We start from the raw sequence: 27,039 nt of genomic DNA on the forward strand, positions 1-27,039 counted from the left end.
TATTAAATGTTATCCAAAAGCTATCTTTTTTTTTGTTTTTTTCAAAAGCTATCTATTATTGAACAGTCATTTGTTCATCCAGGTCCTCGGTCACATGATTGACCTTCCTCTTCCTGTAAGGAAATGATTCACACCCTCCAACTAAGCCAGAAATTTGAATTAAACAGGGTGCTGTCAACAAGGTGGAGCCTCTGCAGACAGCTATTTCTTATCCCTCTACCAGTGTCTTTTTTCAGCACTCTATTTTCCATTTACAGCAGTTTTTCTCAACTCTTCTTTATTCTCCTTTGATAAACATGCAAATCTCATGCTCCCCTTTAGGGTTATTAGAAAGTTTATAATAATGTAACCATCATAGCTAAAAACAAAGCAATAGCAGTTTTTGAGAACAAATGCATATTGGTCTTTTTAAAAAAATCCATGTTTTTTAACCTTATTAAGGTGGTTATCAATGTGAGCACTGAGTGTACAGTACAGCTCACCATAAAAGCTTTGCATCTTATGCAGTGTGGGAGACAAAGCATTTTCTAAGTCAAGTCTGCACCTACTTGGTTTGCATATCCAGAGGTGCAGACAAATCAGCAAGTGGAAAGTGCTGGAAGTGATACAACGGCACACAAATCGCTTCTCTTCTCTGTGATAAACTGGGAACTCTTCATCCCTAAATTCTCCAATATGCTTTTCTAAATGTTCTCTTATGTAACGGACTCAGACTTGTGTTCATTTCAACCCTTCTTGAGATTTTTCCTGGCAAAGGCTGAGTATCAGGAAGGAAGAGTTTTCCCCTGGAGTTTCCCAAAGGAAATTTGGGTCTACCCCTGACACAAGGAAAAGTTATCCTGAATTTATCCTGCAGCTGGACTGGAAGGGGTTGGAATTTGTTTTTCTTGGGAGCCAATCTCAAAATCCTTGTCCTTTAGAACATCATGAAGATGAGAAAATGAAAAGAGATTTCAATATCAACTTGAATCTAGAAATGGATTTTTGTTATAAATGCCTACAGGAAAAAGCAAGTTTGGCGTTTGACCCTTTATAGATTCAATGTCTTCGGGGCTTCAATTCTATATTCCAAGCAAAACAAGCTCAACTGCAAAGTTAGGCTTTTTCAAAAATTTTGCAAAAGTTAGCCTCGCCCTAAAGTAGGGTAATAGTTTCTAAATTTAGCCAAGTGAATATTTCTTTGGCCACCCACAAACTTCAGTATGGAACTGAAGAAATTTGTACAAATTTGGCCCCGTCATTCAGATATTCACAAAAAAGGCCAATAAACCAGTCGTTTTCTACCCACCCCGATTGCCTTGATGACGACCTGCCAGCGACTCTAAAACCTATCACACCCATTGTTTGTCCCTTTTTTCCTCTTTCCATCCTGTGACCAGGTTCTCATCCCCTCCTACCTCCCCAGAGATTTCACTCTATCCACCATCCATTATCTATATCCAGAGATTTCACTCTATCCACCATCCATTATCTATATCCATTGGCTCGTCTCTCCTGCTTCTTCCATCTCATCTGCTTCACTGCATTTTCCTGTCAGCCTTTTAAACATTCTCAACCCTCTCCAATCTTAAAACAAGGAAATAAAACCCCCGATGCTCCTTTGCCTACCATTCTACGTCTCATCTTCTCCTTCACAGCCAGACTCCCAAACAGAATGGTCTCTGCTTCTTCATCTTCCTATACTCATCTAAGCCCCCTCTCTTGTGCATGGAAAGGACTCAAAATCAGAATTTGCTTTAAAATAAAAACCTACACTACCCTTCAGAGAATACTGACTTTGTTTGCACAGATGGTACCAAACATGCAGTATAGATGTTTGCTGAGCGCCATCTTGGTCCCGCAGCTTGTTCTGAATGCTTTCTCATTCCATGTTCTCCACGGGCCTGTCACCCTAAAGTGTCACACTTGAATCTCTGTATTTTGTATTAGGAAAGTGAGTTTTTTAAAAATAGAAATATCTTCTATGTTTCCCCCCATTCTGAGAGTCTGACATGCTCCCTTCCCACCCCCTGGTTGATAATCACTGATCTAAAAAGAGTAAACATTTAAAGAAATAATAATTCCTTCTTTCTTCTAAGTAGACTATGGACCCAGACTTTCTGCACCAGTAGCAATGACATCCCCAGGAAGTATAGCTGATTAGAATGCAAACACTGCCTTGCAATTAGGGCTTCTGAATGCCAGGTGACCTTTACTCTCACAGTGGAAAGGTCATTGTCATGTTTCTCTTTTAATTTGTGACTGAGAGTGAATGTCATCACCCACCATCTCTTGCTCAGAAGAGATTACCAGCAACTATGTAAATAATGCAGCTACAAGTAATTCCATTTCCCAAGATTGCAGACCTTTAAAGGGAGGTGATCCTTTATTTAAGGAATAACAGAGATAAAACCTGGAGAGGTATAGTCCTTGGTGAAACCAAGGCGAATATGAACATACCTCCTGGCTCCAAACTCGGGAAATTATTGGCCATTCATTCAATACACGGTAAAGTACTCACTATGTGAGGTCCTGGGGGTCACAAGGTCGAATAAGACAAGGCTCCTTGCCCTGGTTAGAGGGAGAGAAATAACTAAGCAGGCATTTATTAAGCACTGTAAGAGAGTATTTATAAAACACCAGCGGAGCACAATGGAAGGGAAAGGAGCCAGAGTGAAGTCTGGGCAGGGTCTTGAATGATGTAATAGTCAAGAGAGTGTAGGTGATGCTGTGATAACAGATAAACCCTAAAAATTCACAGCTTCCAACAATAAATAAAAGTTCATTTCTACCAACCAGGCAACCATCCTCCATCCTGTAGTTATACCATCTAAAACATGGCCTCCAAAGTCTCCTCAGCAGGGAAAAAGCAATGATCCTTAAAAGCCCTGGTTCTTTTTTTTTGGCCAGCGCGCACAGCATGTGGGATCTTAGTTCCCCGATGAGGGATCGAATCCACACCCCCTGCATTGGAAGCGCAGAGTCTTAACCATTGGACTGCCAGGGAAGTCCCAAGGCCCTGGTTCTTAAATGCCCCACTGCTTGTCTGAGAAGTGACACATGGGACATATCATATTGTGCAATATTATTGCATGAGATATTTATATCATTTTATGCATTATTATTGCATGGGTCATACTTGTACTGAAACAGTATTTGTTGTTGATCTGAAATGCAAATTTAACTGGGTATCCTGTGTTTTTATTTGCTAAATCTGGGCATCAGTGAAGGAAAGATTTGCCGACATTTTGAAAACGGTTGTCACCCCCAGGATGGATGGGCCCTGAGAACCAGCCTGACATTTTTAGCTGCACAATCGCCACAGGCCGCAACAGCTCTTGCTGGCACGTAAGTTCAGAGCCTGGACAGTGGCCAGAAGGCCACAGCTGTTGGAAGAAACACAGGGCTGCGTGTGTAGGCAGGAGAGCCGTCTCTGCCCTGATAGTCCCTCAGGAGTTCTTCCCAGGGCCAAGCCTCCCACACACCTGGCCAGGAAGCTAACATGGGCTTCTAGGGTCAAAGCTGGTCCCACCTGGTCTGTTGCAGAAGGGGAGAGGAGACACAGAAGGTGCTGTGTCTGTCCAAATGTCCTGGCAGCCACCCAACCCTGCACCCTCCATACGAACTACCATCAAAGGCACAGGGTCCATCTCCCAGGCTCCAGCATCCAGGCCCAGCCCCCAGTGCCCCAGAACACGGGCAGGTTTCAGAGCAGTCGCTGGCAGGCCCGACGCTGTATTTGCAGAGCCTGGGGCAAGGGTAAACATGCCTCATATTGAATAATACATCTTCCTACAAAATTGAAAAATATGGGAACAGTTCTGACTTTTATATGGCTAAAAGTTGGCAGACTGTTAAGGTGATGGAATTTAATTATTACTGCACGTGTAGGGGGGTTCTGTTGAGTAGCCAGTGAGTGATGTTTGGATGAGTAATCAAATAAAGACATACATAATTTATAAGATTTGTATATTACCCCATAAAAATATTTTTCTATTCATTTCAGCAAAATTATGTTGACATACTAAAGATTTTCACATAATTTGTACTGTTATGACAGTAAACATCCAAAGCAGAAGTTGGCAAACTTTTTCTATGGAGGACCAGATAGTAAAAATTTTAGGTTTTTGTGGGCCATACGGTTTCTGTGAAAATTACTCAGCTCTGCCTCTATATTGTGAAAGCAGGCATATACAACCTGTAGATGACTAGCGTAGCTGTGTTCCAATAAAACTTTATTTACAAAACAAAAACAGATGGTGGGACCTATTTAATTATGCAGCATTAAAAATACAATGTAGGGGGCTTCACTAGTGGCGCAGTGGTTGAGAGTCCACCTGCCGATGCAGGGGACACGGGTTCATGCCCCAGTCTGGGAAGATCCCACGTACCGTGGAGCGGCTAGGCCTATGAGGCATGGCCGCTGAGCCTGCGCGTCCGGAGCCTGTGCTCCTCAACGGGAGAGGCCACAGCAGTGAGAAGCCCGCGTACCGAAAAAACAACAACAATAACAACAATGTAGGAGTTCCCTGGTGGTGCAGTGGTTAAGAATCTGTCTGCTATTGCAGGGGACGTGGGTTTGAACCCTGGTCCAGGAAGATCCCACATGCCACAGAGCAACTAGGCCTGTGCACCACAACTACTGAGCCTGTGCTCTAGAGCCCATGAGCCACAACTAGCCACAACTACTGAAGCCCATGCGCCTAGAGCCCATGCTCCGCAACAAGAGAAGCCACCGAAATGAGAAGCCCGCACACCGCAACAAAGAGTAGCCCCCGCTCGCCACAACTAGAGAAAGCCCATGCACAGCAATGAAGACCCAATGCAGCCTAATAAATAAATAAATTTATTTTTTAAAAATACAATGTAATTGTGTTCACAGGGTACACATTTTGAATATATTTTATCAAAAACAGTAAATCAAAATAAAAAATTCAAATTAAGTTAATATTTACAATTTAAGAAGTCATTTTCTAGGGACTTCCCTGGGAGTCCAGTGATTAGGACTCGCACTTCCACTGCAGGCAGCTTGGTTTGGATCCTTAGTCAGGGAACTAAGATCCCACATGCTACGAGGCACAGCCAAAAAAAAAAAAAAAAAGTTGTCTTCTAAAATAGTCAAAATTCTCTTGTTAAAATGAAGAGTAGGGGCTTCCCTGGTGGCGCAGTGGTTGAGAGTCCGCCTGCCGACGCAGGGGACGCGGGTTCGTGCCCCGGTCCGGGAGGATCCCACATGCCGCGGAGCGGCTGGGCCCGTGAGCCATGGCCGCTGAGCCTGTGCGTCCGGAGCCTGTGCTCCGCAACGGGAGAGGCCACAGAAGTGAGAGGTCCGCGTACTGCAAAAAAAAAAAAAAGAAAGAAAAAAAAAAAAGAAGAGTAAAATACACATTATGATGGGTTAATATCAACATTTGAGGTTAAAATCATTTAAATAAAGCTGACTTTTAATTTAATTTTGTAAAGATGTGATTAAGTCTATAAAATCTAAAAAAATAAATCTATAAACTTAAAACTATTCACAGTTCTAGCCTTTAATACTCATTTAGCTGCCAAGAGTAAAAAACTGGGATCATGCATCATATGCATTAGATGTAGACCAATATATTTACAAATTTAAAAGTCATATGAATTGTTTTTTTAAAAATTTTATTTATTTATTTATTTATTTTTGGCTGCGCTGGGTCTTTGTTGGTGTGTGCAGGCTTTCTCTAGTTGCGGTGAGCGGGGGCTACTCTTTGCTGGGGTGCGCGGGCTTCTCATTGCGGTGGCTCCTCTTGTTGCGGAGCATGGGCTCTAGGTGCACGGGCTTCAGTAGTTGTGGCACATAGGCTCAGTAGTTGTGGCTTGTGGGCTCTAGAGTGCAGGCTCAGTAGTTGTGGTGCACAGGCTTCATTGCTCCATGGCGTGTGGGATCTTCCTGGACCAGGGATCGAACCCGTGTCCCCTGCATTGGCAGGAGGATTCTTAACCATTGCGCCACCAGGGAAGCCCCATATGAATTGTTAAGGTTGCAAAATACTCAACTGTCATGGTTGCAAAAATTTGTGAGTACCTCTAGAGCCATGGATTAGGTATACTGTGAAGATATCCTCCCCCCTAAATTATTACCTCCTCTGTCCCCCTGCTGAGTGCACTCACCTCCAGTTGCCGCTGTGTGTCTATTGCCAGTAATTTAGGTGGAATTAAAATGTATATATTTTTGTAAGTCACTTTCTTTTTCTTTTTTTTTTTAAATTTATTTATTTGTTTTTATTTGTGGCTGCTTTGGTCTTCGTTGCTACGTGCAGGCTTTCTCTGGTTGCGGCGAGCAGGGGCTACTCTTCGTTGGGGTGCGTGGGCTTCTCATTGCGGTGGCTCCTCTTGTTGCAGAGCACGGGCTCTAGGTGCGTGGCTTCAGTATTTGCAGCACGTGGGCTCAGTAGTTGTGGCTCGTGGGCTCTAGAGCACAGGCTCAGCAGTTGTGGTGCACAGGCTTCGTTGCTCCACGGCGTGTGGGATCTTCCTGGACCAGGGATCGAACCCGTGTCCCCTGCATTGGCAGGCGGATTCCTAACCATTGCGCCACCAGGGAAGTCCAAGTCACTTTATTTTTCAATAGGGCCAAGGTGCCTGGTGGCTGAAACAGCCTGTGCCCACTGTCACCCATGTCGAGGGGGAGCTGGGACCACAGAGCTGGCCTCCCTCCCCAGACACCTGCCGGCACAGCTGGGGAAGCAGCAGTCGCTTCTTGGATCCAAGTCTGGCCTCGGGCAGGGCCTGGGCAGAGAGGGCTGTTGGAGTGTCACAACCACCGCCAGGCCATTCTCGTCACCACCGTGGCCTTATTCTCCTGCCCTGCTCAGGCCTGCTGGTGTCGCGTCTGGGTGAGGGGCAGCCCCAGTGTGTGACACGGGACTCTAAAGTGGGTCGTAGGGGGAAATAGCGCTCCCTGGGGTCTTACTCCCAGGCCAGGGGAGATGAGCGTGACAGTGCACTTGTGAGGCATTCCTGAGGGCAAGGCTCCAACAGCAGCCTGACAGGCGCCCTCCCCACTCCGGTGGGCATGGCCGAAGCTACAGCCTTGATCCCATCCCACCCCATCCCCCAACAGACGAAGTCAAATAAATGAGTTGATTGACAAAAAAAGAAAGAAAGAAAAACAGATAGTGGACACTCAGCACTACTGGAAAATGGTATTTCATCATGAAAGAATCTGTTACATCCGAACTATCACAGAGAAGGGGGATTTAATAAGTTAATTAATCTGTCTTCTCTCTCCTTTATGTACTTTCAGTTCTCAATCCTCCCTACCCTTTGAAGTATCTACCTCTGAGGTCAGGAGTGATATAATGAGAAACTTTCTGGGTATTTGGAAGCTGCCACCTCTTGTTTCAAGAATGTGGGGCAGGGATTTCCCAAGTGATGCAGTGGTTAAGAATCCGCCTGCCAATGCAGGGAACACAGGTTCCATCCCTGGTCCGGGAAGATCCCACACGCCGCGGAGCAACTAAGCCCATGCACCACAACTACTGAGCCTGTGCCCTAGAGCCCACGAGCCACGACTACTGAAGCCCGTGCGCCTAGAGCCCGTGCTCTTCAATAAGAGAAGCCACCGCAATGAGAAGCCCGCGCACCACAACGAAGAGTAGCCCCCGCTCGCCGCAACTAGACAAAGCCCGTGCGCAGCAACGAAGACCCAGGGCAGCCAAAAATAAATTAAAAAAAAAAAAGAAGAATGTGGGGCAAGAGATGTGAAGAAATATTTCCTGAGTCTGGATGGGGTTGATCGTGGGGGTGGATGTTTAGAGTTACAGGTTGCTTATGACAATGCTAAGAGGAAAAGCCTGAGCGATTTTTAATAAATTAATTTTCAGGTTTTTCCTGTCTTTCTTTTCTTCTTTATAATTTTTCTGTATTAAAATGTTTCACTTTCCCAGGTGGCTGCCCAAGGTGGCAGAGGGTCAGGTACTGGTGCTAATGGCCCCAGCCGTCTCCCTGAGCAGCTGGTCACCCATCGAGGTCAAGCAAGTACTGCAGGGCTGGGAGGTGGTGGACATGCCCTGTGAGGGCACCGACATTTCTGGCAATTTCTACAGAAGCAAGGTAAGATTCCTGACCTTCCTCTGCAAGCGGATGAACACTAACTAACGTGCAGCTGCCTCAGCTCTCGAGTCCCTTGCCGCATCTTTCGGATGGTGCATGGAAGGCTTTCCCCAAAACCAAGTGATGCCAAGCCGCCCTGAGCCCTCAAGGTGTTTGATGGGACCCCACTGCCCTATGGCCAGAAAAATCAAAGTGTGGTTCCTGCCGCCCGCAAGGCCATGTGCGTGACGCTTGTGTGAAAGTGTGCCTCCCTGGGGTGCCTGGCTCATGGCGCTGGCAGTGGCAGCAGCCCCTGGAGGAGAAGAGGAAGGAGAAGGCCAAGGTCAATGTCGGTTACAGGAAGGAAGGACAGCTCTCGAGGCTACGGAAACAGGCTGAAAAGAACGTGGAGAAGAAAACTGACGAATAGGCAGATGTCCTCAAGACTTTCAGATTCCTGGTCTGAGCCTAATGAAGACTGTTTATTCCTCAAAGGAAAAAAGAAGAAAAAGTTCCATAATTCACCCATATGACTTTATGCATTAATAAATGTAATTCCTAAGAATATGCCTGTAATTGGCAGGGCCCTCTGAAAAGTGGGGTTCAGGGTGGCGCTCTTCTTGCTACAATTTAAGAGCATCCTGGTTTGGAGACACTTCCTGGGGAAGGCCTTTGAGAGCTCCAGAGGCTTAGGGCTGGACATTAGCAAGATTTTCCTTTCAATTTCTGACTCTCTTCTCTGAGTATCTGTGGCAAACCAGATATCTCCAGCCCTTAGGAAATTTCTTTGCAGTTATTTTTTGTTTTGGGGGTTTTTTTTTCAGAGAAAAGCCCTCTTCTGTCTGTCTTGTGTTCTCCTTTGGGTCCCTGTTTTCATCTGTTGAAAATCTACCCATCTTTTAGGGTCTAGTTTGAAGGCTTCCTCCTTAATGATATCTTTCTTGATCTGGGCAGCTGGAAGGCCCCTTATCTGAAGCCTCATAGGCCTTTGTTTAAGCCAGACAAATGTTTCTTAGAAACTAGGTTGATCTAGAAGCCATAGTCCTTCCTACATCTTGGCGGAGGCTACAAATGTAGTATGTGGTTTAAGGAAGACATGGAGCCTCCTTGCCTGGAACCTCCCCTTTTAGGCCACTCTAAACAGGTCCCGGGAGCCAGCCTGAGGTGCCTTCAGGCTCATTACTTCTGGGTGAGGTGGAGAGCTGGTCTCCAGAAAGCCATTTCTAGTGTATTCTGGAGTCGTCATGTTCTAAAAGACCAGAGGTAAGTGCAATGGACTGTATCCAACAATGTAAAATGTAATGGGTAGGCATTTAAGGTCGTACACTTGAGTTATACAAGATGTGAGTCTGTTACAAGGGTTTACTATTAGGACTTGTGGGAAAAGATCCACTTGATTTGACACTGGTCAGACTATTCCTCAAGTATAGCGCTCAGTTTGGGGCATAAATAACCCTTTAGGTAGATGTAGCTTAAAACAACAACAGGGACTTCCCTGGTGGTCCGGTGGTTAAGACTTCACCTACCAATGCAGGGCAGGTGCGAGTTCAATCCCTGGTCAGGGAGCTAAGATTCCCACATGCCTCATGGCCAAAAAACCAAAACATAAAAAAAAGAAGCAATATTGTAACTAATTCAATAAAGACTTAAAACAACAACAACAACAGTAAAACAAAAAGTAGTGACTCAGAATGATGACACTCAAAGACACGTCCTAGAATGCCACATGGAGAGGGAGTCCAGCTCAAATAAGCTTTGATTTGTGAAAAGGCATATCAGTTAAGTTGAGAAGGGAGGGATTCTGAAGAGCCAGCATGCTCACAACTTACAATCACACCTACTGGTTTTGCTGCCTGGCACCATTTACCCTTCTGATAAGACATTACCCTGCGTTTCCATCGGGAACCCCTCCTTCCCAGCTCAGTCCTTGGGGTTTGGGTGAGGCTGACCCCACGCTCAGGCTGAGCCCTGGTAGCTCTAGGTTAATTATTGATCCTGTCCCGGACTATGGTGTGTTTGGTTTCCTATAGGCACCTGTCCGCAGGGAGAAATAGGCTTCAGGCTTTTGTGTCACTTCTGGGAAAGAGCTTTCTCTCTCCACTGGATGTGAAGCTGAGAGGATGTAAGAACTGCTTGGGGACAAGTAGTGAGGGGAAAACCTGAAGAACAGAGCAAGCAGAACTAAGAAGAAGAAACTGGATTCCAGGGACACTGTTTGTGTTTGGTCAAGTCACACCTTAAGTCAGATCTGTCAGTGAACCTCTTAGGTTATGGGGGCCAATAAATTCCAGTTTTGCTTTCAACATTTTGCATCATATGAAGTCACGTGAACCAAAAGTCTCCTAAGTAGCGCACAGCAGGGAAATGAAGCAGAGGGGCGCAGGAAAGAGGAATTTTGACAGCAGCTGGTCAGCTGGCAATATGGAGAGCTAGTCGGTTTGAGCAGGTGCAGGTGGCTTGATTTCAATGATGTTTGACACCTGTGTTTTAGGCGAGCAGCTAAGGTTTGTGGCCTGTCAGCCTAATATTGTGCCTGTTATTGGCAAATTATATTTAAGAAGTAGCTATCATGATGAGAAAGAATAATTTGATTTAAAAATTACCCGTGAGTGCTTAAGGTTTATTCCACAAACCTGCCAGAGAAAATCAAAGCATAAGAAATCTTTTGAACTGGCTAATACGTGCTTCATTTTCCATTAGCCACTTTGGCACAGATTCAAAGTTTCTCACTCATATCCATTTTAAACACCACTGTGCAAAGAAGTCAGTACAATGTGGGGTGTCATCAGAGTCTAGGAGACAGTCAACTGGGGATAGATCATCTAGGAGCCACCAAGTCCTTGAAAGAACAGGAAATGAGACATGTAGGGAGATGACTAATCTGAAGATTGTCTGCATTGGCTTCTTCCAAGGATGCAGAGCTGAACCAAATATTAATATCCACTGGCAACCTAGGACAGTGACTGACTCCAATCTTTCCTTCCTTCCTCAAATATGTAGAATACTTACCAGGTACCAGGAGTTTTGCCAGATACAGGGATAGCTGGTTAATATAGCACTCAAGTGGCCTTGAGCAACTTATAGTCTAATGGGAAGGACAGACAATTAAATGCTGCAAGTGATTTATAGGGCGACTTTGGAAGTAGAAATGTATACTTAATATTTGTGTATTTTCATTGTATGTAAATTATACCTCAGTTTTAAAAAACAGAAATTTTTAAAAAAGAATCACTTAAAAGCAGTACTGGAAATCCAGGCAGGGTATTATCAGAGCACCAAAATAGAGATGATTTGTGGAAGATATAAAGCAGATGTCAGATTAATAAAAACATGAAAGAGCCAATGCACCTCCAACCCATGAAAGCAGAAAGAGGCTCTTCAAAAAAGTGAACTTTCTAATTAGAACACCAGAATAACCTCAAGTTCAGAGATAGTAGGGACAGGGAGAAGGAACTGGTATGATGGTGAACTGGTAATTAATTCATGAGCCGCAAACCTTGGCACCCATTTTCTGCCTTAGAAGTGGTGGGTCCTGGATTTTTTTCCCCAAGTGAAAATTTTGAATAAAGCTTATTGTTTATCAAATAAGATGAGATTTATGATACATGAGTCTTCCATAGAAGGCCCTGGAGCCAGAGAGAGTAGCCATTGCACACTTTCCCCCTCCCACCATCAAAACCATTAGAGCTGGGACCACTGTAACCAAATCTCCATTTACTCCTAAGAAAGCAGGGATTCTCACCTGCCCTGGGGAAATATATCCAAACTACTAATTCTAAACAGATGAAACTCTCATGTAATAAAATAATGGGCAATTGAAAATCATTAAACAAATGAGGAAAACCAGCAGAAGTGTCATCCAATGCTACAAATAAATGAACAACCTCCTGATGAAAGAGTTAATCAGGAAAGAAAAGAACTTTAAAATATGATAGTCGGTATACTCAGAGGAAGTCAAGAAGTTATCACATTTACAGAAATGTAAATTCTATAAAAAGAAAGAGTTCTTGGAAATTAAAATCATGATTGATGAAATTAAAATAAAATTTCAACAGATGGACTGAAGAGCAGAATAGGTATGAATGAAGATCAAATTAGTGAACAGGAAGATTGCGTTAGAGCAGTCTCCCATATTCAGTGACTAAAGGCAAAGAAGATGATGAGAAAAAGATAAATACTGAGCCATGGAGGCTACAGGCAAGCTTTTAGAAATTGCCTACCATACATTTCAGAAGGGATACATAGAAAGAACTGAGAGAACTAAACAATCAAAGAATTAAAGAAAAAATGTCTCTGCTGAAGAAAGGCTCAAATCTACAAATTGAAAGGGCCCAATGCATGCTGGGCAAGAATGATGAAAAACTACCTCCTGATGAAATTTCCGAATTCCAAGGATAGACAGAAAATCCCCAAAGCTTAGGTTGAGTGTCATGGGAGACAAATCACCTGGAAGGAATTGGTAATCAAATTAGCCTGTGGTTCTCATCTGTAATAGTAATACAGAAAACAAAATTCTGAGGAAAAATTATTCTGAATCCAGATTCTAGACACCATTACCCTATCATTTAATTATCTTGAATTCAGAATTCTCAACTCAGTTAATCTTTAAGTAAATGATGAGAGCAAAATCGAGATATATTTGGACGTGCAAGGGTTCTGAAAGTTTATCATCCAGGAATAGTTTCTGAAAGAGATGCGATGTACCAGAAGATGAAGAAGGAGGAGGGGAGGAAGAGGAGGAGGGGGAGGAGGGGGAGGAAGGGGAGGAGGGGGAGGAGGGGGAGGGGGAGAAGGGAAAAGAAGGGGAGGAGGAGCGGGGAGGAGGAGGGGGGAGGAGGAGGGCTAAGAGAAGGAGGGGGAGGAGGAGGAGGATGAAACAGGAAGACATAGGGCACAAAAACCAGCAGTTAGTAAAGAAACCAGTAAAACCTGCAGCTAAGTGCATTGCAAAATAATTGAATACACTATTTCTAATTTGAAGATTGCACTATTTACCAAGGTCAGTGATATGAGTCTTCACTGTTGGCTGGTATTTATCAAAATCTAGCTCCATCAGCCTTCACAGCTGTTGTGGGCTTCCTCAGCAATTGTGTCAGTCATGGTTAGAGGCGCCCCACTTCTCCTCAGGGCTGTGGGTGGCTGCAAGGGTCCTCAGGCTAATTCTAGGTCCGGAAATGGGCTGTCAGCAGGCTTCCTTTTGGGGTTTGTGGAACAAACAGACCAACAGCTGAGGCTTCCTCAAGTGAGGCAGGTGTGTGTGTGTGTGTGTGTGTGTGTGTGTGTGAGAGAGAGAGAGAGAGAGAGAGGGAGAGAGGGGGGGGGGGAGAATTGGGTGACAGAGCCCCCGTCTCCCTTGGTGTTGCCCCTGCCTCCTGAGATCAGGGGGAGGATGGTTGAATGCTATGCCAGCTGCTCCCTGAACTTCAATTGGAGTGCCTGACGTTTGCTTCCAAATCCAAATCTTCCGCTCCTCCAGCTTCTTCTTGTGGGATCACAGGATGTCTGAGCCCCATCAGAGTGCCCTTGCCAGTGCAAAATGAGGAGGCAGGGCCTGCTCTACTGAGCCATCACTTCCCACCCATGTTTGCTTTGCTTTTCTGAGAACACTGGTGTCCTGGATGGGTGACACGTCAGACAGCACAGCTTCTAGCACAGCCATGTACAGCGGCCAATAGTCTACTTGTAACCCACGCTCCCCAAACTAACTCCAGGTAGGGTGTTCGGTTTGTGTGTGTGTTCTGGAGGAGGGAGAGGCATGCTGAGGAAGGCAGAATAATTCTGCTGTTTCTCACACGGCAACAAAGTGTCTGAGAGTCATTGAGCTTTTAAGAATGATAAGTCTGGGGCTTCCCTGGTGGCGCAGTCGTCAAGAATCCACCTGCCAATACAGGGGGCACGGGTTCGAGCCCTGGTCAGGGAAGATCTCACATGCCGCAGAGCAACTAAGCCCGTGTGCCACAACTACTGAGCCTGCGCTCAGGAGCCCACGTGCCACAACTGCTGAAGCCCACGTGCCTAGAGCCTGTGCTCCACAACAAGAGAAGCCACTGCAATGAGAAACCCATGCGCTGCAACGAAGAGTAGCCCCCACTTGCCACAGCTAGAGAAAGCCCGCGCACAGCAACAAAGGCCCAACATAGCCAAAAATACAAACAAACAAACAAAAAATACCACAGTGATGGTGGCTTTAAGAATGGTAAGTCTACCAGTACTTGACTTAGAGACAGTCATCAGCAGGGCATTTCTCCATAGAGACAGGACCCTGTTATTATCAATCGGACAAATCTGCTTGAGAGGATGACTCCATTCTGGGAGGGTCAACGTGGCCCCTTTCAGGCGGCCTTGCAGTGTTCTCAGATGTCACGTCAGCTAGGGATAGATGTGTGTGACAAATGTGTGTGAGCGTGGAGTGTGGTGTTACAGAGGGACTGACTTTTATTTGTTTCAAACACTCTATTTTTCAACCAACATCATTCAAAGGCTTCAAACATTTAAATCATTCCTGGTAATGCAAACTTCAAGCAATAAGCTCAACAGCAGAGTATATCCAACTCATTAGAATTAGATATGCAAACCATTCCTGGAATACCCACAGATAAGCAATTTATTTACAGTTTGTAAGCCTGCTAGTAGCATGCCCAAGCCAGTCTCTGGGAAAAGCAGTACATCATTTCTGGTCAGGAGTGTGATGACCAAGCAAGGGACTTTTCCAGGAAAGTTCCAGGATATATGGTATCCAGCCTCCCCGGCCCTCTTCTCCTCTGGCTTTATATTTTATCCAGATGAGAACCCACCAGGCAAACCCCAAACTTTACATTGTAAGCAGACACACTGAAGAGCTGCCTGGGGGGAAACGCTAGAAGATGTTAGGCAGGCCAGTGTTCATTTTCTATTTTCCTGCCCTCCTCCTCCCCACACCCCTAGCTGCCTCATAGCCCATTCAGGGATCTCTAGGAATCCCAACCATTTATGTCTCATGGGTTGGGGTATGGGGCTTTCCAAGGGACCTTTCCTATAATTCTGACTTCCCAGGATCCAAAATTGATTTGGGGAGTCCTGCCTGTCAGTGCCTGCCTGGTAAAATAAAAATTCGTACCTACATTTTGTTCTCATTGCTTTTTTTTTTCTTTTTTTTTGCGGTACGCGGGCCTCTCACTGTTGTGGCCTCTCCCGTTGCGGAGCACAGGCTCCGGACGCACAGGCTCAGCAGCCATGGCTCACGGGCCCAGCCGCTCCGCGGCACGTGGGATCTTCCCGGACCGGGGCACGAACCCATATCCCCTGCATCTGCAGGCGGACTCCCAACCACTGCGCCACCAGGGAAGCCCCTCTCATTGATTTTTAAAATCATTTTAATCATGTTTAAATGTACAGTTCAGCGGCATACGTTCACCTTGTTTTGCAACCATCGGTACGACCCACCCACAGAATTTTTTCATCTTCCAAAATTGAAACTCTCTACTCATTAAACATCAACTTCCCATTCCCCTCTCCCCCAAGCCCCTGGCAACCACTCTTCTACTTTCTGTCTCTATGAATTTGACTACTCTAAGTAACTCACATAAGTGGAAACTTACAGTACTTATCCTATTTTATTCTATTTTTTTGGCCATGAGGCTTGTGGGATTTTGGTTCCCTGACCAGGGACAGAACCCAGGACCCTAGGCAGTGAGATGGCAGAGTCCTAAACCCTGGACTGCCAGGGAATTTCCAGTACTTGTCCTTTTTTAACTGGCTTATTTCACTTAGCATAATGCCCTCAAGGTTCATCCACAATATATCATGTGTCAGAATTTACTTCCTTTTTTTTTTTTTTTTTTTTTTGCGGTATGCGGGCCTCTCACTGCTGTGGCCTCTCCCGTTGCGGAGCGCAGGCTCGGGAGGTGCAGGCTCAGCGGCCATGGCTCACGGGCCTAGCCGCTCTGCGGCATGTGGGATCTTCCCGGACCGGGGCACGATCCCGTGTCCCCTGCATCGGCAGGCGGACTCTCAACCACTGCGCCACCAGGGAAGCCCTTTACTTCCTTTTTAAGGCTGAATAATATTCCATTGTATGGCTCTACCACATTTTGTTTATCCATTCATCCTTTGATGGATATTTGGGTTGTTTCCACCCTCTGGCTCTTGTGAATAATGCTGCTGTGAGCATGGGTGTTCTTTGTTGTCACTGAATGTTTTGATTGTGTAGCAAGTTGCATTAAGATAGACTTCAATATTTCTTAACCTTCGAAGATGGGAAACAGGAACAAATCAGGAAGCTCTCTGGATTATGTATACCTGCTTGATGTCTTTTAAGATCACTTCCACTATCGGTCAGTAATCTCAATATTTTAGGTAGGATTTAAATATTTTGTCTAATCACATGAAGGCTCACTGATGAGTAAATTACTATTAAAAAAAACTTTAAAAAAAAGTTAGAAGTTATTTTTTTAAGTGTGGAAAATGATAATTTTTCTGGAGAGCCAGGAAACTGGCATTTGGTGACCCGAAGCCTGAAGAAGCAGATTGTAGTGAACAATATGTACACAGATGAGGAAAATAAAATGCTCTGAACTGGTAAAAAGTGTACTATGCATTTTTTCCCCAACAATTCCTACATAGTGGTTCTGGAATAAATCTGAAAATATTATAAAACCTGCACAAGGCCTTGCTTGGTGGTCCAGTGGTTAAGAGTCCGTACTTCTACTGCAGGGTGTGCAGGTTCAATCCCTGGTGGGGGAACCAAGATCCCGCATGCCACACAGCGCAGCCAAGAAAACAAAACAAAAAACCCCTAAAAATATGAACATTGTGTTAATATGTACAAAGAGTAACTTGAAGTGTGCATATAATTTGAAACAATTTTAGATTACATGTATTTAAATTTTTTTTTTTTTTTACCCCACCTCCCATCTTTTTTAGGGGACATTTTTGTGGAGACCACGTGGCAAATCTAATCCAATGCAGTTCTCAAAGCTATTTGCTTCACTGATGGCATTCTCTCCTGTTTGAAAGCACTTCTGCATACTTAATTGGGTGTCTGTATGTGTGTATCTCTAGCCATTTTACTGGGATTTGGGAAGCAGGGGAGAGAGATCTTTCAGTGTTTATGATGCCATCTGGAAACCAAAAGTCAATTTTTTCTTAGATGAAGTCATTAAAATCTCGATATCATGGAAAAAAAGAGCTCTAAGTTCTCTTTTAGAAGATATTTGTGTATTGGCCGTGCTCTCTTAAAAGAACATTTTTCTTAAGCTAAATATTTTCTCGGCAATAATCTCATTGCTCCAAATTTAATGCTGGTTCAATATTCTCTTTTAATTCTAGTGACAAATACTGATGAGGAGATAATTTTTCATTCTGTGATTCCATGAACTCACCATTGGGTAGGATTTTTTTTTTTTTTTTTTTGCAAAAAAATATTTGTTTGAAAGCAAAAAATGAGCCAATAAAAAGAACTGATGAAAGTCACACAATCTAATGTAGAATATGAGTATAATGTATTGAACTAACATAAAATTTAAAAAACATGGTTCATGCAAACATAAAATGAAAACTTATCTAAGATTTTATTTAACCAATTCATGAGGGACTCAGCAAGATGTTGACTTCAAAGGAGAACTAGTAAGATAATAAGGTTTAAAGGAAAATTTGAAGAACATATATGTATATATATGATATATATTTCAGTTAGGAATGATGAAATGAATTGCTAATCGATGCAAAACTGGGTAACTGATTTATATCATATAAGACAAAATCTAATTAGGTTTATCTTATTTTTTATCTGGCAGAAATCACCCATATCTCTACTGGAAAAATTAACTTGCATTGCTATGGACAAGAATCTTTTGCATTATCATCAACTTTCTGCTAGTTAACTTTACCCCTACAGAGTTATAAATAGCCTAGTCAATAGAAAGTCCATTAAAGGTGCACAACCCTCTAGAATCAGTCTCCAGAAGGGCTACTTACTACACAACACCCAGCACCCCACTGAAAAGACACCCAGTAATCTCTTTTGCCCATTTCCAAGTTTTGGATATTTTTCCCTGACATCACCAGTTAAAAAAACATATATATATATATATACTTATACACATATATACACAAATGTATTTAAATTTATTTATTTTTCAGAGGAGCATGGCAGAGAAGGAGAGGTATAGGTTGGCTTAAAAATGTCTTGAATGTATTTTTGTTGAAACAGTGACTTCAAAGTTCATGGAGAGCGGAGCTTAACAAAGAAACTGTCTAAATAATAGGAGATAGTTTGCACTACCTGTACTGTCCATCTCCTGCTCCCCAAAGCAGGCTCTTATCTTTGCTGAGCAAAAAATAATTAGCAAGAAAGCCTGCTGCAAAAGGTCCTCGGAAGTGTATTTTTAACGACTTCTTTTTAAGGCTGCACAACAAGCTGAGCCCTTATATGGGCGTGTTCACGGGTGGTTAGGGTTAGAGTGGGCTCAAGGCACAGAGAGAAAGTCAGTGAGGATATGGGTAGAAGGAGTGGGGGGCTCTGCTCTTGGGGAGCCCTCCAGACATCCCGAGCTGAAAGCCTTCAACCTGGAACTTATTTTTTCTCCCCCTGCAGCCTCTCTACCCTAACTTGCCACAATTCCCTTTGTGTTTCTGTCTCAGTGCCTCCTGCCACCATCAACCCAGTTGCCCAAACCAAAAGTTTCGGTGACATCTGTAATTTCTCTTTCCTTGTCCACCACAGTCCACTGGCCATAAAATCCAGTGGATTCCACCCAGTACCACTCTTATTTGCCACTTCTCTCCATACTCATTGTCAGTGCCCTGCTCCTGGGCACTGACAATGTCGTGTCGTTTCTTGTCTGGAGCCCTGAAGCAGCTCCAGGCAATCTCCCTGCCTCCTGAGACCCGATCCCAATCCCACAGAGCCGAGCCTGGGAGCCTTTCCTGATGAGGTCGCGCTGCTGAAAACCCCGTGACAGCTTCTGAGCAACGTCCTTGACTTGCTTTATGAAGTCTTCTTTATTTTCGCATTTTGCTGCCGCTCTCCAGCCGTCCGTCCCAACCTGAGGCGGTCCTGCTCGCCATTACTAGAATACACTCTCTAGTCTGTCTCTTTGCCCCCGCCTCTCACCGCTTAGATTCCTCTCCCGCGCCCTTCTCACTCTCAGGTCTTCGCTTACTTCTTCCTGACACCTCCCTGACGCCCCAAGTTGAGTGTCGTCGGAGCGGCAGGAAGTCCTGCCAGCTCTCTCGCCCCAGACGGTCTTGTCGCCTGGTCAAGCCTGGCGCCCCTAGGTGGCCTGGACCGGCGGCTTCTCGCCTTCGGAGCTCCAGCCACGTCGCCCGGCTCGCTTTCAGCTCCTGGAAGATTCCCGCTCCTTCCACCCCTAACCCCTCTGCCTCCGCTACCCCGGGGGTGCCTCCCTGAGCTCCCAACCGCCTTGGATCCCGCGATCGTTCCACACGCTTAGCGCACGGGGGACCTTTCCTTCTGGCACAGTCCGGGACTCTACGTTCGGCTGTGTCACTAAGCCGGACCCGCAGCGTGTCCCCGGACCCCCCGGCGTGCCCGGCGCGCAGCAGGGGGCACGGCCAGGTGAAGCCGCGAGCGGCTGAACGAGCGTCCCCCCGCGGCGCGCGGGCCTGGCGGAGAGGAAGGGCCCGCGCGCCGCCGCCGCCGCTCCCCGGGACCCCGCGGAGCCCTTCAGCTCCCTAGCTTGGCGCCGGAAGCGGCCCGCCCGGCCCCCTCCCCCGGGCGCCCGCCGCCTTATCTCGGCGCCTGGGGGCCGCAGGAGGAGTCGCGGGCGCGCCGAGAGGGAGGCGGCGGCGGCGGCGGCGGCATGGCCCGGGGGCCCCGGGGCGCCGGCTTCCCGCCTGGGCGACTGCTGCCGCTCCTGCCGCTGCTCAGCCTGGCCCTCGGAGAGGCCCGAGCGCCGGCAGCGGACGGTGAGTGCAGGCGGGGAGCAGGCGCGGCGCGGGGGGCGGGGGGAGGCGGTCCGGACGACGCCGGGCGCGCCCTGGACTCTCCCCCGCCCCTGGGCCGGGCTGGCGAGGAGCCGGGTAGCGGGGCGCAGGTGGGGGATCGGAGGGCGGGGCTCCGAGAAGCGGGAGGGCCTCCCGGGCGGGCTTCCCCACCTCCGGCCTGGTCTGGGGCTGCGGGAGACAAGTGCGCAGCGGCCCGGCCCGCGCCCCCGGGGGACCTGGCGCGAGTGGGGGCCGGGCGCGAGCGAGAGTGCCCCCCAGGAGAGCCGCTCCCGGCGCGCGAGGGCGTGGAAGGGCGTTCCGCCTGCACTGTCACGCTTCCGGCCCGGCTGTGGCTTTTCTGCGACAAATTCTTGACTCGGAGCAGTTGTCTTTCTACCTTTTAATTTTTTCTCTTTGATGAAGAACCAGATGCTAATACGGTGAGGAAGAAGTGTAAGGAAGTTTATGGGAATAAAGCAGTCATTAAGCCATTCATTCAACAGATGAATGGTCCTCGAATAGTTTCCCTGTGAAGGATATGAGGTCCTTGTTCTGGTCCTCACTGAGCTCATATTCTGCAGAAGACAGACAAGCAAACAAACCATTTCTAGGCAGTTGGAGAAGTTTCTATTCCCCCTGCAGAACGCAGTGTTGAACGTGGTACGAGTTACGCAGAGGATTCAGACACGGAGGGGAGGTGGCATTTACTCAAATAACTGTAATAAAGGCAGGACGCCATCCGTGCTCTGAAGAGGTGGGTGGTAAGAGGAGGGAAAGACTACTTCTGACCAAGGGAATCTGGTGGCCTCATGGATGAGGTGACCTTTGAACTGGGCCAACAACGATTGGTAATATTTGGATATGGGAAGGGGAGGAAAAGGCATCCCAACTCATAGCAGAGGGCACAGCAGCTCTCCACAAATATGTGTAGAATGAATAAATTCCAGGTGGAGGGGACAAAGTGAGGAACCACAGGAAGGCATGAAAGCATGGGGGCTGTGTTTCAGTTTGACTGGTATGTAGGAGGTGCGTGAGAAATGGGGGTCAGAAAAGCAGATTGGATTTAACCAGAAGGCAAAGTGTGGTGATTGGCAGACCAAGGCATTTAGACTTAGTTGTTCCTGGGCAGTGAGTAGCCATTGGAAATCACTGCAGCTTTTAGTACAGGGAGTGATGTAAAAACTGGTATAAGAAAAGCTTCCAGGTTTCCTCAGAAAATGAAACACTCCTCCTGTAGTGGATGGCAAATTCTATGTAAGGAGATATGAGGGGAATTTGTGGCTCAGACTCCTGTTCCCCTCAATTCTCTTTACCTTGGGACTTTTACCATCACTGGACGGTGTTTTTCTTGACAGCCGAACCTCCTGGAGTGGCCATTTTTATACATCAGATGCTCTGGTGGGCTTTCTAACTTCCTTCTCTAACTTGGTCTCCCACAGCAGTGTGCGTAAAAGCTTGCAGATGCTTGGAGCCTATTTCAGAATCTTTGTGTTAAGACTGTAGCCTAGGAAACTGTCCACTGGGGTCCCATTGGCTTGCTGGCCTGAGATGGTTGAACAAAGTAACTACCTAAGGCCATCCATCTGCAATTGCTTAATGGCTGTGGGGTGAATTTTGGGAAATGGAAGCCGGGGTTGCCTGGTTGAGCCTCCTCTCCTTACACAGGCATTTTCCCATCATTTACAACTGTGTAGAACCTGGTTTGATTAAGGGCAGGTTTCCTTGCAGTGGTCAGTGTGGGAACTGACTGAATGCTTAGGGCCATTGAGGAAGTTGTAATATCTGTTCTAGAAGTTCTGAGGCCAAAAGACTGGCCCCACAGTCATGACAGCGGGAGATGAGGACTGCATGTAGGTGATAAGGTGGAAAGAGAACTGGAAGGACTTAATGACAGATATTAAGGTGCAAAGGAACAGAAGAGAGAAGATGGAACACTAAGGGTTTAGGACTGGGTGACTTGGGTATGTGGGTCTATGGGAGGAGAAAAAAAGATTTTGGAAGAAAGATGCCTAATTGTTTTGGAGATCCTGAATTCGAGGTAATGCTAGGACTTTTGGAGAGATGAAACCAACAGGGAGTTGAGACTGTGGACAGTAAGTGTGTGCAAATGCTGGAGACTCGATGGTCACTTGAAGCCTTGGGGTTGATAAGAGTAAGAGGACCAAGGACAGATTCTTGGAAAGACTAAGCTAAGATGGTAGATGCACATGGAGGAGAAAGAGCAGTGGCTGCATAGATCGGAGGAAGACCGGGCTAGTAGAGCATCAAGGAAACCAGAGGAAGGGGAGCCAAGCAAGTGGAGACTGAGAACAAGGCTTTGGATTTGGTGACTCTGTCAGTGGAAGCCAGAGCTAGCAGAGCAGTGAGGGTGAGAGCCAGATACAGAGGGCTCAAGTGAGTGCAGGACTTTGGCTGCAGAGTAGATATTCTTTAAAGAAGATAGAAGATAGAAGGAAAGAGAAGATAGCATTCAGTGGGGCTGGCCAGGTCAGTGCAAGAAATTTTTTTGCTGGGAGCAGTGGTAAAGCAGACTCTGGCACGAATGAGGGGAATTATTGGGTAGAAGGAGAAACTGAAAATGGAAAAATAAAGGAGATATTTATTGGAGCAGGTCAAAAAGCAAAGTTGGTCTACAAGTGGGAAAGCTCCATAGGGAGAGGGGAGGGAAGGAGAAGAATGGAGAACAGCTCTTCCCTTCCCCCACAGCTAGCTATTTAGTGCTGTTCATTTTTCAAAAGCAGCCCAATTGTCCTCCCTCCTGGAAGCCCCTATGTACCGTATTACACGGGCCACTACACGCTTACTTATATACATACATATTTATAAAGTACCTATACACTTACACCATATTGCATGGTAATTGTTTACTAGACTAAGAGCTCCTGTGAGTAGGGACTGTGGCTTGTATTAGGAATCTGGTATGGAAATAAACGAAGACCACTCAAATGAGAACAGGCAAAGGCTGTTTATTCAAAGCTTGCTCTAGCAAAAGAGTCAGCGATCACCATTTACATTTGTCAGAGACTCACAGGCAGGCCGGGGAGTGTAAGAACTTTACAGTGGAACAGAAAGGAAGGTTTCAGGTATGCCCGGGTTGGTTGGAGGATGTTGCCATGGGGAAGCTGGAGATAGCTTCTCTCTGACAGCAGGCATCTCGTGTGATTGGTTAGGGGAGTATATTTGGCTTTCGCTGATTGGTCCTAAGTTTGAAGCGTGGGCAAAAATTATGGAAGCTGTCCAATATTGATTAAATCCTGACCACTTGGGACTTATTGCTACAGAGGTTGTGGTTTGACTTCCTAGACCGATGGCTGCAGATTGTGGGTCAGAGTTCTATTTTTATGTGTGGTCTGGGGTTGTCCATTTGTACATTCAGTCTCTCACAGTAACATTGCTGAATTACATTTAATTGTTATCCAAGACGTTTCAGGGAGGAGAGAGTAGGGGAGCCAAAGTCAGGTGGCCTGAGTGTGAGGGGAGTGTGAAGTGGTAGTTGGTAGAGCAGGAGGGTGTTGGTGGCGGCCAGGTGCCAAGCCCTAGGGGAACAGAGAGGTTAGGAGTGGGCCAGGAGGGCTGGAACCAGTCAGTCCTGTTTCTTACCCTTTTCCTGGCATTGCTCTGAGTCTGGGAGTGGCTGGGGTTTGTGAAGGCCAGAGGGCGGGCAGAGGCCTAGAGAGGCTTGGGGAGCAATGGTGGAGAGGGTTGGGGAAGTTGTTACTGTGTAAGGTACACCTGACTTCCTGAATCGTGCATTCCATAGGCTTGATCTTCACTCCGTCTTCATGAATCACAGCAGTGTATTCCCTGTTCAGTGACGAAGAGGAGGAAAGAAGGGAAACGGAGCGGGTGCGTGGTTTTGGAGTGACTTACAGTTGCTCAAAGTAATGGAGCAGGATTAGAGCCAATGAAGATGATCCCCGCCATGGCCTGTGTTCCCACTCCAAGGACTTGGCCCTGGGCACATCCTCAGCTTCTGGTCAAATCCTAAAATGGGCTCCTAGGTCTCTGCAGCCAAGGGTGGCAAGAGGCCTATTGGCCTTAGCTCTGCAGAGGAGACAGGGGTGTTGAACTGCATGGATTTTTAAAAAAAAGGTATTCAGCTTGCTCGAGAATGTGAGGCAGCCTGTTCATGTGTGACATTCAGGACATAAACCTAGGGTGTGGCTGCTTTGCTCAGAGCTCAAAAGCATTGATATTGGGGTGCTCGGCATGGGTTGGTTCCTAGTCTGGAGGCCAGGTGTGGGACCCCCTCTGCAAGTTGGTCTTGGTCAAACAGGAAAATGGTCAGAAGAGGGCAAAAGAGCAAAAGCAGCTGCGGGCTGATAACCATTTTACACAAGGAAAGGTTCTGGGTTCCTGATGGGGAACGGCAGCCCTGGGTTGGGGAGGAGAAGGGGACTGGATGATGGTTCCCATTGCCCCACAAGGATTATACTGCTTGAAAGAGTGGAGTGCTCTCTGTCTTCGTAGATTTTTATTTTATTTTTTATTATTATTTTAAAAATATTTTATTGATTTATTTTCTTTTTGGATGCATCGTGTCAGTTGCGGCATGCGGGATCTTTCGTTGTGGTACGCAGGCTCCTTCTTGCAGTGCGTGGGCTTCTCTCTAGTTGTGGCGGGCAGGCTCAGTAGTTGTGGCACGGGCTTAGTTGCCCCACGGCATGTGTGATCTTAGTTCCCTAACCAGGGATGGAACCCACGTCCCCTGCATTGGAAGGCGGATTCTTTACCACTGGACCACCAGGGAAGTCCTTTGGCGGATTTTTAAATCACAGGCTATGTTTTTGTTTTTGTTTTTTTTCTGTGAGGGATGTTGGAGAGGAGGTCTCTCAGGTTCCTTCTGTTTCTGGAATTTGATGCCGTCTCTTACAAGCAATGCAATTTTCCATAGTGTTGCAGAAAACTTGGGAATGCTTTCTCTTCCTGAGCTTTGCGCCCCTTTGCTTATTTCCTCAGCTCATTGGATCTGTTTCCACATGTCTCCACAAGTTTGAGAGACAGGATCTCAGGAAGGTTGTGCAGTGGGCTTGTTTGGTCTGACCGAGAATGGCTGGGGATGAGATTAAGATTTGAATTCAAGCACTCTATTTGTGCTTTTAACACTTCTTCTTCCCTCGACAGTAGACAAAATCTCTTCACTGTTTTGTCGCAGTCCAGCTGCTGTTATTTCAAGAGTGCATGTAAGTTGTTGCTTGAGTATTGAAATACAGAGCGAGAGGAGCAGTCTCAGGCTGGCAGCCTCCACTCCATCCCGATGTCGAGGTTTACGTGGTGTGTGTGGGGGGGCGGCGGCGAGGGGTGAGCAGGGCTGAAAGGGTGAAGAAGCTGAATTTCCAACTTCTGAGTCAGGTATTACCCAGAAGGCTGGGAGGATGTGGAGGAAGTAAGGACTGATCATGGAAATGAAGGTATTATGGTTCCCAGAATATCAGCCCCATGAATAGTTGGGCATCTGTCCACACAGCGATGTTGCTTTGGGTTTTTGCATCAGTGCAGCTCTCCATCACTCTCTTCATAAGTATAATTGGGAGCTGGCTAGCTGTCAGTACCTTCATTTACTCATTAACAAAGAGCTGTTGAGTGGTTGTATTAATAATGTCTCACATTCTAATTGCTTTATGCGTATTAACTCATTTACTCTTTAATCCTCAAAACAACCATATGAGGTAGGTTTATTATCATCCTCATATTACAGATTTACAGGAAACTGAGGCACAGAGATGATCAAGGATTACCCAGCTAGCAAGTGGCCAAGCTAGGATTGTAGCCCAAGTGATCTCTCTCTCTCAACCCTGCTCCGAACCAGTGTGTCTCCTACCAGGCACTGCATCATGCATGACTTGTTTCTAACAACTATAACAATATCTATGGAAAGAGACAAAGATATTCATGTAAATTAGCTCTTTGTCTAGTGCTTTGAGCTCATACAGCATTTATATTTCTCATTTAATCTTCGCAACACGATCTCCGTCTTACAGATTAAAACCAGAGCTCTGACGGTTTCATTTGCCTTCGATCACATAATTAGGGAGCAAGAGAGAAGACTCCAACCGAAGTTGAGACACCAAAACCTGTCTGGTCCTCTCATTGTTGGATGTGGATTTAGCTGGCTTAGTCACTGCAGGGTAGAGAAGGGAAGTGAATCTAGGGTGGCAACCTTCAGCTGGGGGACACAATAATAGTAACAAAGAGTACTTGTCAGGCTTTTCCTCCTAGATTTTTGGCGTCCACACTCTCCTCTTTCTCTGCCAGTAATTCTAGGCATCCCTAGGGCAAGGGGAAGGGGGGATCTCTCGCCCCTGAGGTAGTCCCCTCAGTTACTGTGTGGCAGCCACCTCTCTGCTCTCCTGAGCAGAATCTGCTGAAGACAGAAGTCAAGTCATCCTTGACATGGATGTGAAGCTGCTGCCTGACACAGTTCCACCCCCAGGTTATAAGGAAGGCACAGTGGTCTTGACACAGGCCTGGAGAATTCTTCTCCATTGGGTTTTTCTCTCTGTCACGCTGGTCCCATGGCTATGCTGTGCCTCAGTCTAGACTTGGTGAAAGATGTCTTCGGTATTACCTTTTCTTTCCCCAGGATTCTGACGCAAGTCCTTGAGATTGAGGGAGACTTTCAGTGTTGCTGGTAGTGTGGTGCATCTGGGAGCTTCTTAGAAATGCAGATTCCCAGGCCCCACTCACACCTACTGAATCAAACTCTGTGGGGATTCTGTTTTAACAAGCTCTCCAAGTAGGGTGATCAACTGTCGTGGTTTGCACCGAACTGAGGGGTTTCCTGGGACAGGGGACTTTTAGTATTAAAACTGGGTTGAGGGCTTCCCTGGTGGCGCAGTGGTTGAGAGTCCACCTGCCGATGCAGGGGACACGGGTTCGTGCCCTGGTCCGGGAGGATCCCACATGCCGCGGAGCGGCTGGGCCCGTGAGCCATGGCCGCTGAGCCTGTGCGTCCGGAGCCTGTGCTCTGCAATGGGAGAGACCACAGCAGTGAGAGGCCTGCGTACCGCAAAACAAACAAACAAACAAAAAAAACTGGGTTGAATTGGTTACTCTGTCTCCAGTGATTCTTTG

The 27,039-nt window shown here is 46.4% G+C and overlaps 1 protein-coding gene across 8 annotated transcripts in view; it reads left to right on the forward strand.

Annotated features, from left to right (window-relative positions):
• The first annotated feature begins 19,862 nt into the window (after window positions 1-19,862).
• SUSD1 (sushi domain containing 1) overlaps window positions 19,863-27,039 on the forward strand; it is a 163,783-nt gene continuing 156,606 nt past the window's right edge. For 6 of the 8 annotated variants that reach the window (XM_067040117.1, XM_067040115.1, XM_067040111.1 and 3 more), the window contains exon 1: window positions 20,388-20,405. The gene's annotated coding sequence lies outside the window, so the exon portion shown is untranslated. Of the gene's footprint in view, window positions 19,948-20,387; window positions 20,406-27,039 lie in introns of those variants that run through there. The other 2 variants (XM_059071554.2, XM_067040116.1) reach the window with 1 other exon arrangement.

Source organism: Kogia breviceps, chromosome 8 (assembly GCF_026419965.1).
Source record: "Kogia breviceps isolate mKogBre1 chromosome 8, mKogBre1 haplotype 1, whole genome shotgun sequence".
NCBI lineage: Eukaryota > Metazoa > Chordata > Mammalia > Artiodactyla > Physeteridae > Kogia > Kogia breviceps.